The sequence below is a fragment of the Alligator sinensis genome, unplaced genomic scaffold, assembly GCF_000455745.1.
Source record: "Alligator sinensis unplaced genomic scaffold, ASM45574v1 scaffold1108_1, whole genome shotgun sequence".
In the NCBI taxonomy this organism is placed as follows: domain Eukaryota; kingdom Metazoa; phylum Chordata; order Crocodylia; family Alligatoridae; genus Alligator; species Alligator sinensis.
The window spans coordinates 1,111,808-1,122,817 of record NW_005842256.1 but is presented as its reverse complement, the minus strand read 5'-3'; the positions used below and the strand labels follow the sequence as shown (position 1 = coordinate 1,122,817).

General features: G+C 43.2%; 1 protein-coding gene across 1 annotated transcript in view; it reads right to left on the bottom strand.

The window, feature by feature from the left end:
* LOC102380750 (oxysterol-binding protein 2) overlaps window positions 1-11,010 on the bottom strand; it is a 346,753-nt gene that overhangs the window by 183,837 nt on the left and 151,906 nt on the right.

The window sequence follows — 11,010 nt, the reverse complement described above, 5'->3', positions numbered from 1 at the left end:
TCCCTACACCAAGATCATCCTTATAATTAGTCAGGATGTAGAAAACTGAAGTGCAGAAGATCAAAAAGAGGAAGGAACAGGCTCATTAATGCAGTATAAAAGGTTTTGACTTGATACAGAAGGCAAAAAAAAAAAAAAAAAATCAGAAGTTTTAGCTCCTAGTGAAATGACCATGCTGCCTTCAGGGCATGGTCAGGATAAGGTGGCTGGAATCCTCCTGACACCCTGCCCTACAGCATAAGGCTTCCCCTGCCTTTTGGCAGCCTGAGGTTATGGATAAACAGATGGTTCTTCTGCCTAACCCCTTCCTACAAGGACCAGAGGAGGGAGAGAGTTATTATGCTCTTGTTAATTGGCATCTTTTTACATTACAGCTGACCACCAAATCAGTTCATTATGCAGCTCCCACAGAACTTAATTTGGACACCGTGTCTACTCTGGTGCTAACTCTGCTTATTGAGCCAAGGACCTTTGCTGATCATAGTATTCCTACCCTGGACCTATGCGAGATCATAAAAGTCTGCAAGACAACATGGAAAACAAACTTTGCTACTGCAGAAAGGCGAAGACAATGTCTGCGATTCTCAATATTCTAGTTAGAAGTTTAATTTCATCTTAGGTTTATTATACTATTCTGATTATAAAAACTAACCTTTTTCCCCCTAAAAACCCGCCACACAAACTGCCATGAATGTATATAAGGAGTCACCCTATAATCAGAACTATATAGTACAACTGCATGAAGCAGATGACCCTGTATGATACGTTCAAAGGGTCATGTGCTCCTCTGCCACCACACTGGAGCAGATAATCCTGTACAGTGCTCTTATACACAGGCTATGCTTTAAGGGTGCCATTTGAGGTCATTTACTTTGCTGCTCTTTAGGGCACTGAATAGGATCATCTGATTCATCATGGTTTCAACAAGGTGCAGGCTCAGCTTGTACATGGAAAGGCCACAATGGTTGAATGACGGAGATTACCTGTTTTTCTCCCTGGTCTACTCCACGGGAGTGAGAGACAAATCCTCTCTCAAAAAAGCTTGGAGGTCAGAAACCCTAAGTGACCTGACTCCAACTGAATCTTCCAGACCTGTGGCTTCACTGCAGGAAACAGGGAGATGGGAAAGCATTGCATCTCCAGCTCCGAAGCAGTCCATGACAAATCCTCACTGGAGCCACAAAGCTGAGAAACAGCCCACAAAATGAGCTAGCAGGAAATTATGAGCAGCTGGATACATGTTGGAAGTGTGGAGGTTTCAAATGGGGTTTTTTGTTTGTTTTTTTACACTGAACTGTAAACTGTGAATAAACTGGAAGCTGCACGTGCACCATAGCTGAAGAGCTGGAAGAAGCAGCAGTGATGCAGGCACAGCTCCCAACTGTGTGACCCTGGGGGGCAGGAGGGGTGGGTTTCACAGCAAGAAAACCACTGACCTAGATATTTATTTTGACAACACTGCGTGTCCTTATTTCACAACTTGCAGATAGAAACTACAGTAGTTTTGAGTCTGCATACTTATACCAGGCTTACGCCCCCAGTAGTGCCACTGAGTTCAATGAAATTACTCCTGATTTAGACCAGTGAAAGAGAACAGAGATCTAAGCTTTGCTACTGATACCAAGTCTCTTCCTTCATGAGCATGAAAAAGGCTTCCTGCAGTAACCTACATTTTGTGCCTTTAATAAGTAGTAATACGGTATATTCTCATTCAGACCCAACTTCGTAAAGATTCAAGAAAAGAAACAGGGAAAACATTACATAGACCAGTGGTTCGCAAACTTTTTTTTTCACGGACCACTTGAAAATTGCTCAGGCTTTCGGTGGACCACTTAATAAACTTTTTTTTGTTCTACAAATCAAAGAACACAACTCATATTTTAATATCAGTAGTCTTAACTTATAAGTACAAATATTCTCGATTGTTCCACAACCTTTCTGCGGACCACCTGAATGGAGCTCGCTGACCAGTGGTAGTCTGCGGACCACAGTTTGAGAACCTCTGACATAGACCAAGGAATTAGTCTGTAGCTTAATTTTCATTGCATAAATAATAGAAATGCAATTAGATCATGTTCTAACTCATAAATCATAAAAGGACGTAGTAGTAGCCAACTACAGACAAACAAACCAGATTAAGCAGGTTTGCTGAATATATGGTTCACAGAGCCCATTATCTGGTCTCTGGTGCTGTCCCTGGGTCTGGAGCAAACCTACAAGCAGCACACGACATGTGCCAGACAAGTCCCATGTGCAAAGCCCAGGATGCACGCTATACACAGTGCCCACTCCAGCCACTCTAGGATGCATGTCACACACAGCACCATCTTCAACCATTTCAGGACCTATGCTGCATATGACGGTCACCCTTGGCCACTCCAGGGTGAGTATCACATGCAGTGTGAGGCCTAAACTGGCTGGAGTGGCAGCGGTGTCTCAATCGGTGCTGCACAGGTAGTGTGTGGTACAGTCCCAGACTGACAGGAGAAAAAGCCACGTGGGCTGGATTTGCCATGGTGGGGGGGAAGGGTGGTTTTTTTGGCCCAATCTCGCCCACGGGACCAGTACACACCATTCATTTAACCCATACACTGGCCTCACACCACTCATACCGCCTCTGGGGTCAGATGAGTTTAACACCCCTAAGATAAAAAGAACAGGATGAACAGCTCCTAAAACCTTTACCTATAATGTGTAGCAAGAAAAACTGTATAATCATAGGAGAATTCAAGATAGGAGTTATATACTAGACTGATCATGCCGTCATTAGTAAAACATAGAAAGTATTACAATCAACTCAGGGTAATATCATGTGGAACTTCATTCTGATAGACCCAGATGAGCTGATAAAACCAAACTAAAATCTGATGATTATCTAGTGAAAATGAATATTACTAGTTGAAACAGAATATAGTTTCAACTAGTATTCTATATCTTTAAGAAAACTTTAAAAGAAACTATTTCCCAAAGCTGAAAATAATCGTATGCAAAAGTAGAAAGAAAAAGGTGAATGACAATCAGGAGTTGTTTGAGATGGCAGTATTAAGCTATGAACAAACGTAACTGCTTTAAAAGTGGAATGGGAGTTGCCACTTAGGCACAGATGTCAGCTCTTACAATGGAATGCTTATGCCTGCCTGCTTCATTTCAAGTAAATCACTGTAACTTTAACCCTGAAAAAACAGAATTACAGTTATAAAACCTTTGCTTAGGGCTTTTCAGCTGGTGGCTTAAGGGCCATATGTCGCCTGCAAGACATTGTGTGGCCCTGAGACTCCTACCAAGCCACTGCTCCCCCTATCACTCTGGCTGTTACCCCCTCCAAGGTCCCTAGGCTCCCCCTTCCTCCTTGGTTTTCTCTTCCTGTTCTTTCCCTGGTTGGGGGCTAAGCAGCCCATAGCACCAGGGAGCCCATGGAGCAGTGTGTGTGCATATGCCCCCCTCTGGTTCAGCCCACGTGGGGTGCAACCCCTGCTGCTAATCAGTTGGACAGTCCTAGCTTTGCTACACTTGTATTGCTACAGAAGAACACAGGCATAACAGCTACATCATAAAAGCTTATACCTTACTAAATTACTATTATAAGGTGAATAGATAACTGGCTCAATAGCCACAAGCAAAGGTTGATTACAAATGGATCCTTGTCAGAATAGCAGGAGGTTTCAAGTAGAGTCCCACAAGGGTGTGTCCTGAGCCCAGTGCTATTCAACATGTTTATGAATGATGTGCATGCTGAAAGAGAGGGCTTCTTGAGCAAATTTACAGAAAAAACAAAACTGGGGAGGACTGCAAATGTGTTGGAGAACAGAAGCATAATTCAAAAGTATCCTGACAAATTGGAAAGCTGGGCTGGAGCTAACTGAATGAAGTTCAATGCTGACAAATGCAACTCCAATTGTGCTTTGGCCTTCCTGATTTCATCCCTGCATGCCCAAGCAAAACTCCCTAGTTGTTTGACCTAACTGTTGAGCTACTAAAAAAAAAAGTGTAATGAGGTGCATTAATCAGAGGTGTATTGATTCCAGAGTACATGTCCCTTCACAGAGAAAATGCCACTAACTGAAGGGCTCTTTACTCAAGCTAAGCAAAGTCCAATAAGGACCAGTGGCTGGAAGCATAAGCCAGGCAAATTCAAATTAAAAATTTGGCACTTAAAAAAAATGAGTTTGATTCATCATTGGAACAACCTGTCAAGGGAAGTGGTGGGTTCTCAACTCTTGATTTTTTCAAATCAAGATTGGATGCCTAATGATCTGTTTTAGCCAGATGCAAATTATTAGACCCAACTGAGGGGTTATTTCATGAAATTCCATGACCTGTGATGTCAGGTCAGATGATCTAATGATTCCCCATAATCTACAAATATTTTGTCTATATTTGCCAAGGAGCAGGATGATACATTCATAATTTTAAGTGAAATGTAATGCCTTTAATTCCATCATTAATCAGAGAGGATGTTAAAAAGCAACTACTGTTTAAAACCTACAGAACCCTCTCAATGGATAAAAAAAAAAACAAACAAAAAAACTCTTTGCGCTGTTAATGTTGATTTTAATACAATCTTGGATCTGAAGTTCCTGAGGATGGAGGAAATTGCAGAGAACTGGAAAAAAACCCTAATATATCTGTCACAGGGGGAGAAGGACCGGGGAGACTCCCGAGTCCACGGGGGGAGCTCCAGGGCCAGGAGCTGGGGGCGGAACGGAGAGAAGGAAAATAAAAAGGGTAACTTGCTCACTGCAGGATGGGAGGAGGAGCAGGGACGGCAGGAGAAGCCCGTGCGGGGCGTGGATCACGCCTTAAATTACCTGCGGCTGGTGGATGATGTCACTCCCAATCGCTGGCCAGCGGAAATAAAAGGGCCAGCGGCAAAAAGGAGCGGGGCGCGCACGTGGCTGCCGGGAGGGAGCCTGGCCGGTGGAGTCAGCTGGAGGTGCAGAACGTCAGAGGCAACTGCCCGTGCTCACCACAGGGAACTAAAGGAACCCGGGGGAGAACCAGCGCCCGAGGCCAGCATGACAGCTGCAGGCAAGTCAGGAGAGGAAACGGTAAGCGCCCCAGCGGCGCGGAGAGGTGAACGGGCCGGAGAAGACCCAGAGAGAGGGCTGCAGTTCGGGGAAGACCCGGAGAGAGGGCTGCAGTTCGGGGAAGACCCGGAGAGAGGGCTGCAGTTCGGGGAAGACCCGGAGAGAGGGACACTGCTCCCAGGGGACCCAGAGAGAGGGTCACGCCGGTAGGATACCGGAGAAGGAGTGGCGTGAGGCTGGAATAGGCAGAGAGGGGCCACAGAACCGAGCCACGGCCAGGCAGCCTTGTCAACAAGCGGAGGGATAGAGAGGCTGTCAGCTCCATAAGGAAGCCCAATAGGGGCAGGGTTATGCCTCCCTTGAGGCTCATTAAGCTTTTCGTTTGAGTTCTGGAGGGAGTTTTGTGTTTCCCCACATTAGAAGGGGCTGAGGTGATGGAGGCAGGGAGTTAGAGCGAAAGGTGAGCTCATTGTTTAAGTATCTAGGGGATATTCGGTCAACCACGGAAACAGCCAGGATCCGCCGGGCTGGGTAAAGGGCGAGGTGCAGGGGGGGAGGAGCCTCGCAGAAGACATCTAAGAAGCAGGTGACCGACAAGGGCAACCGCGCTGCACAAAAGCCCCACCCACTGAAAGATTCAAGTCATGGCAGGCGAGAAGGGGCAGATTGCGGCACATGGGAAGACCTCCCGGAAGGCCACCTGTGACGGCAAGGCGAGTACCGGCAAGCGTTCGGATCAAGGAAGCCCGAGGTAAGATGTACGAGGCCCGGCGGGTACAATATCGATTTTAAAAACAGATAAACAGGATGACCCAAGAAACTATAGGTTGGTTAATCTAACATCAATTTTAGGTATAATCATGAAAGACTAATGTAGGCTATAATCAGTATAGAATGAAAGGATGATAGCATAATTAATTCCTTTAAAGTTTTCTTGAAAGCAAACAAATTTGATAAGTTTGTACAATATTATATATTTTGTCAATGAAAAGTCACTGTGTTGACTTCTTTAAGGCATTTGATTAATTTTGCCATGACATGCTGATAAGAAAATGGCACTGTTTGATATAAAGGCAATTTATATTAAATGAAGTAAAAATGGCTAATTGATTAATCTCAAAAAGTCATTTAAAATGAGGAATCATCATCCAACAGCAGTATTTCTGTGAAGGAAGTGTTCATGTCTCAATGCTTTCCAGTATCTGAATCTTGATCAATGAACCGTAAGAAAATATAAAATCAATGGAGATCTGAAGATGTCACACAAAATTTATATGGGAAATACAGATCAGGATAGGTCTGTAATTCTGGCTGACATAGATTGTTTAATACTTCTCAGAGGACAAAAAGTGGGTCATGCTTACAAAATGGGAGACAGTGTCCTGGAATCCAGTCTCACTGAAAAGGACTTACAGGTCACAGTAGATAACTAGCTGAACATGAGCTCTCAGTGTGATGTTGTAACAAAGAGGGTGAATTTGATCCTTGAGTATGTGAGCAGGGGAATATCAAGTCAGAAAAGGGAGGCGGTATTACCATTTAGGGCATTAATGAGATCATCACTAGGCTTAATGTGTCCTTTTCTTGAGTCCGTACTTCAAAGAGGATGTTAAAAAACTGGAAAGGATTCAGGATGGAACTACAATAATTTCAGTCTGGAAAATGTTCCTTATAGCAAGAGAATTATGTAGTCCAATGTATCTAGTTTATCAAAAGAAGATTAAGAGCTGATACGATCATGATCTACGAATACCTAAGTGTGAACGTTTTTTTAAAGTAGATAGCTGTTTAATGTAGCAGAAGAACTGTAATAGGATCCAATGACTGGAAGCTGAAGCTAAACAGATAAAAAATAGAAAAAGTGTATTTTGTGACAGTGAGCTAATCACTGAAACAACAAGAATTGGGATGATTTTCCATCACTTGATTTACATCAAAACTGGATGTATTTATAAAATTGTGCTCTCAATCCAATAGAAGTCCTGGGCTTGATATAAAAATCATATGATGAAAGGGCAACCCAGATCCCATGTCCTCTAGTTTCCCAGAGGAGTGCTCTTACCACTCGGCTATTGGGAGAAAAGGTAGCACACGCCTTCCCTGCCCATCTGCATAACTATCTAGTTGTCCATACGCACCCAGGAACATAATTCCTCTGGGCACATAAATTCCAAAAATGCCTTGAAGACAGGCAGAAAACAGCTATTTAGACAATCAGGGATGAACAGAACGCTAACCCAGCATATCACCAGGGTAGCTGCCTGATCCATGGGAAAACAGGAGATACCATAAAACTTATGAAACAGCCTCATCTGATGAGATTTTCAAACAAACAGATTTGGATAAAGACTCAACAAGCATTTCAACTTTAAAAAACAGATGTAGGATCCTTCCTTTGATCCACAGACTGCAACTTCCTTTTCCCAATGACTTAATATAACTTCATATAAATTTAAACAGTATTACGGTTAACATGTTTTTCTATACCTCTGTTTTCAGCATTCATTTTAAGTTTATAATTTGGTCATAAAAATGTCTTTTGCCTTACAACTTGGCATATCTGTGAGCCTAAAAGCCAACTTGTTAACTAAATTAACAGTAGACAAGTAGCATAGAGATTAATAGTCTGTGCTGCCATGAAGGAGACCTGGGTCTCATTCTCAATATATAGTTCTCATGCATGTTAATATCAAATATTAACCAAAAAACCCTCTACATAGAATGTCTGACATGTTAAATGATAATGGTTAAAACAGCAGACTAGGAGTCAGACCTCCAGCTTCTATTATTCCTTCCACATCTGAATGAGCTGTACGAATCTAGACCAGGGGTTTTCAACTTTTTTAGTCTAAGTACCCCTAGCAGCCAGAGGCTGAGCGGGGTGGGGGGGACAGAGGACAGAGAAGCAAGTAGGGTGCAGATGGACGCCAAGCAGGGAAGCTAGGGTGGGGTGAGGGCAGTGGAAGCTCACCAGGATGGTGGGTGGCAGGCCTGCTGCCACATTCAAGCTTCCCCACTTTGCCCCTACTCCTGGGAGGCAGCGACACTCCACCCCTGCCCGCCTGTACATACTCCCTAGGACCAGTCCAAGTACCCCCAGGGGTATGCATACCCCCAGTTGACAACCCCTGATCTATACAATCCTCTTACCACCTCTAGTCTTAATTTGGAAAGGAACAAACATATTTGTGTGTCTTCATTGTAAAGAGCTATGAGACCCTTGGATGAAAATCAATACAAAAACGCAGATTTTTAAAAAAATTATAATGATTAAGTTAGATTACTTTAGAGAATAGTCAAATATGGAAAACTTTATGGATCTGTGACCATCCACTGCCAAAGTGCATACTACTTTTTATGTAAACTCGGTGTTGCTATTGGGATGCTGATTATATTGCCTATGCAGAACTTTGACAGGACAAAATCTGGTTATTCTATTATAAAGAGTAACACTTCTAACTCTCGCAGACGGGAGTTTTCTTCTGTTACAAGGCTGATCCAGCCCTGCTGAAGCCACTAAACAATCACCCATTATCTTTACTGGAATCAGATTATGCTTTTAATGCAAACATGCCATGTGTAAGAGCTTGAAACACTGTTGCTTTCATTTTCACCTATTTCTGAAGGTCTAATCAACACAACTGGTTCCCAACTGGTCTTATGTCACACACATATAAGCAACAAGTGAAATACATCCATTGTACTTAATCTATTCTGAGCTCCATGTAAACTAGATGTACATGTGATGGGTCAACATAAAACAGGTTTTTCCTTTTTAAATCACGTGCTTTTACACTGCACTAAGAGCTCTGGTGATGGAAATGTTCCATATTATTTACTGAATAGGTATAAGCAGTAACAGTATAATTCTGCTGATACATCACCCTTCATGTACAAACATTTCTAAAGTTATAAAGTATCATGAACAGTAAATTGTCTGCAAAGGGAAGTTATTACAGTATATCTAATAAAAAACATAGTTTAAAGGTTATAAAACACAAAGCATGGAACTGTCAAAAAAAAAAATTGTTGAGGAAAGTTAGTAGACTGTGCACTACTAGTCCCTTGACAGACATTACACTGAAGTGCTTAACTGGCTAATCATGTCTTAAGTAGTTGCCTGGCCACACACACACTCAATTAACGGCATGATGAAATGAAAAATAAGCCACCAAGTTATCACACAAAACATGTGAAGTCCTCAAGAGTCCTGTGTGCTCCAGAGACTGGGAGTGCCCATCAGCTGACCTGGGCTCCCAGTCAGGGGAGCACCGGGAGTCAAGCTTGCTGCTTGCCAGCACAGGGGCAAGTGATCATGATCCCAGGCTCCCTGGGCTCCAGCGCTATGGCATGATGGGATCTGATGCTCAAGCCGACAATCACCCCTTCTGCCATACATCAGATCACACTGCACCTTTAATTTAACATCTGTCAGCGAGTACAGTGTACACTAGTCCCTATAGAGCGTGATGCATTATTTCAAAAAAGAAATTGCTCCTAGGCAATATGTGGGCTGGAGCTAGCAACACTCCTGATTCTACTCTGAAGTTAGTCACCACTTTTTCTTGATTAAACAAATGACTCTTTGACCCAAATGAAGATTTCTACAGAAAATAAATCACTTTGAGAGAAATTTCCTGGATTTCCAATGTCAAATTAAAGTTCTTCATTAAATATCTTCTATCTTCTATTTTCAGCAAATTATTTCATAATTTTGCATAATTTTTTTCAGCAAAATTCAAAACTCCAAACCTGAGCATCTTTTATGAAAGGTGTTTTAAAAACCAAGAATGTATTGGGCTTTTGTTGCAGGCTTTCAATAAAAAAATAAAGAAGTCTGTGGGGATTTAGGGATTTGTTTTTCATGATTTCTGGGGGGAGGGAAATGGCCTTTTTCTATCAGCTCCATTCCACTCCCTTCACTACAAGCCCTGGTGCACATTTTTGCAAAAATTTTTTTTTACCTAGTACAGATGAGACCTCAGGCTCAACCCTTCCCCCTAGACATGTACAGAATGACATCCATCTACATGTAAGAAAAGTAAGAGGTAGGAGCAAAAAATAGGAGTAAGACCCACATCACATCAGATATGCCCCTTGTTTGGGGAGCGAACAAGCTGAAAGGACTGATATCTTTTGTGCGTTACCCACCCCACTTATAAATCAGCAAGGAATCTGAGAGAAAGTAACATCACCTGGGGATACATCTTCTTTCCCCCTGAGCACTCTGTGTACAGAATAATCCCCTTTTAGGGGACCCAAGGGCAACAAACAGCAGAAGGAGCAATGTCATCATAGCTCTGACAAACATGGTATGGACATGTGAACAAACTGAAAATGATTCAAATGCAGCAAACTTGCTGCCACTTTAACATTCCTTTATCCAGGATCAAAGTTGGAGCAGGTTTGCTACATCTGAATTAGTCTCAGCTAGTTCAAACATGACAATTAGAGCATACCCTTTTGAACAGTTCCCCTTTTGAAATGGCTCCAAGTGTCTCTATGTCCACACCATAAGTCATGTGCTGCTATGGAAATTATGGAGAACTGTAGGAGCCTATAAGGGTTAGCGCTGTTAGGTGTGCAAATGTGATTGGAAAGAAACCCAGAGGGCATGTCCAGACAAGCCACACACCGCACATGCAGGCATTCCCCACAATGCAAGGAAGCAGTCTGGGGAGGAGGGGAGAGCCTGGGGGAAGATCCTGCAGTCCAAAAAAACCCACGCCAAAAACAAAAAAGTGGGGTGGCGCACATCGTGGCAGTGTGCACCACCCAAATCCAGAGCCTGGTCAGCTGGAACCACACTCTAGCTGCCAGCCAGGCTTCCTGCCATGTCTACAGCTCCCGGAGACCCCCAGGACATCAGGTAAGGCTGCGGAGGTCAGAACAGGTACTGGCCCCAGCCTCCCCTACCCCACTCAGGATAACCTGCTATGTGCCAGAGTGCACGTTGCACTGGTGTTCCCTGGGAACACACAGC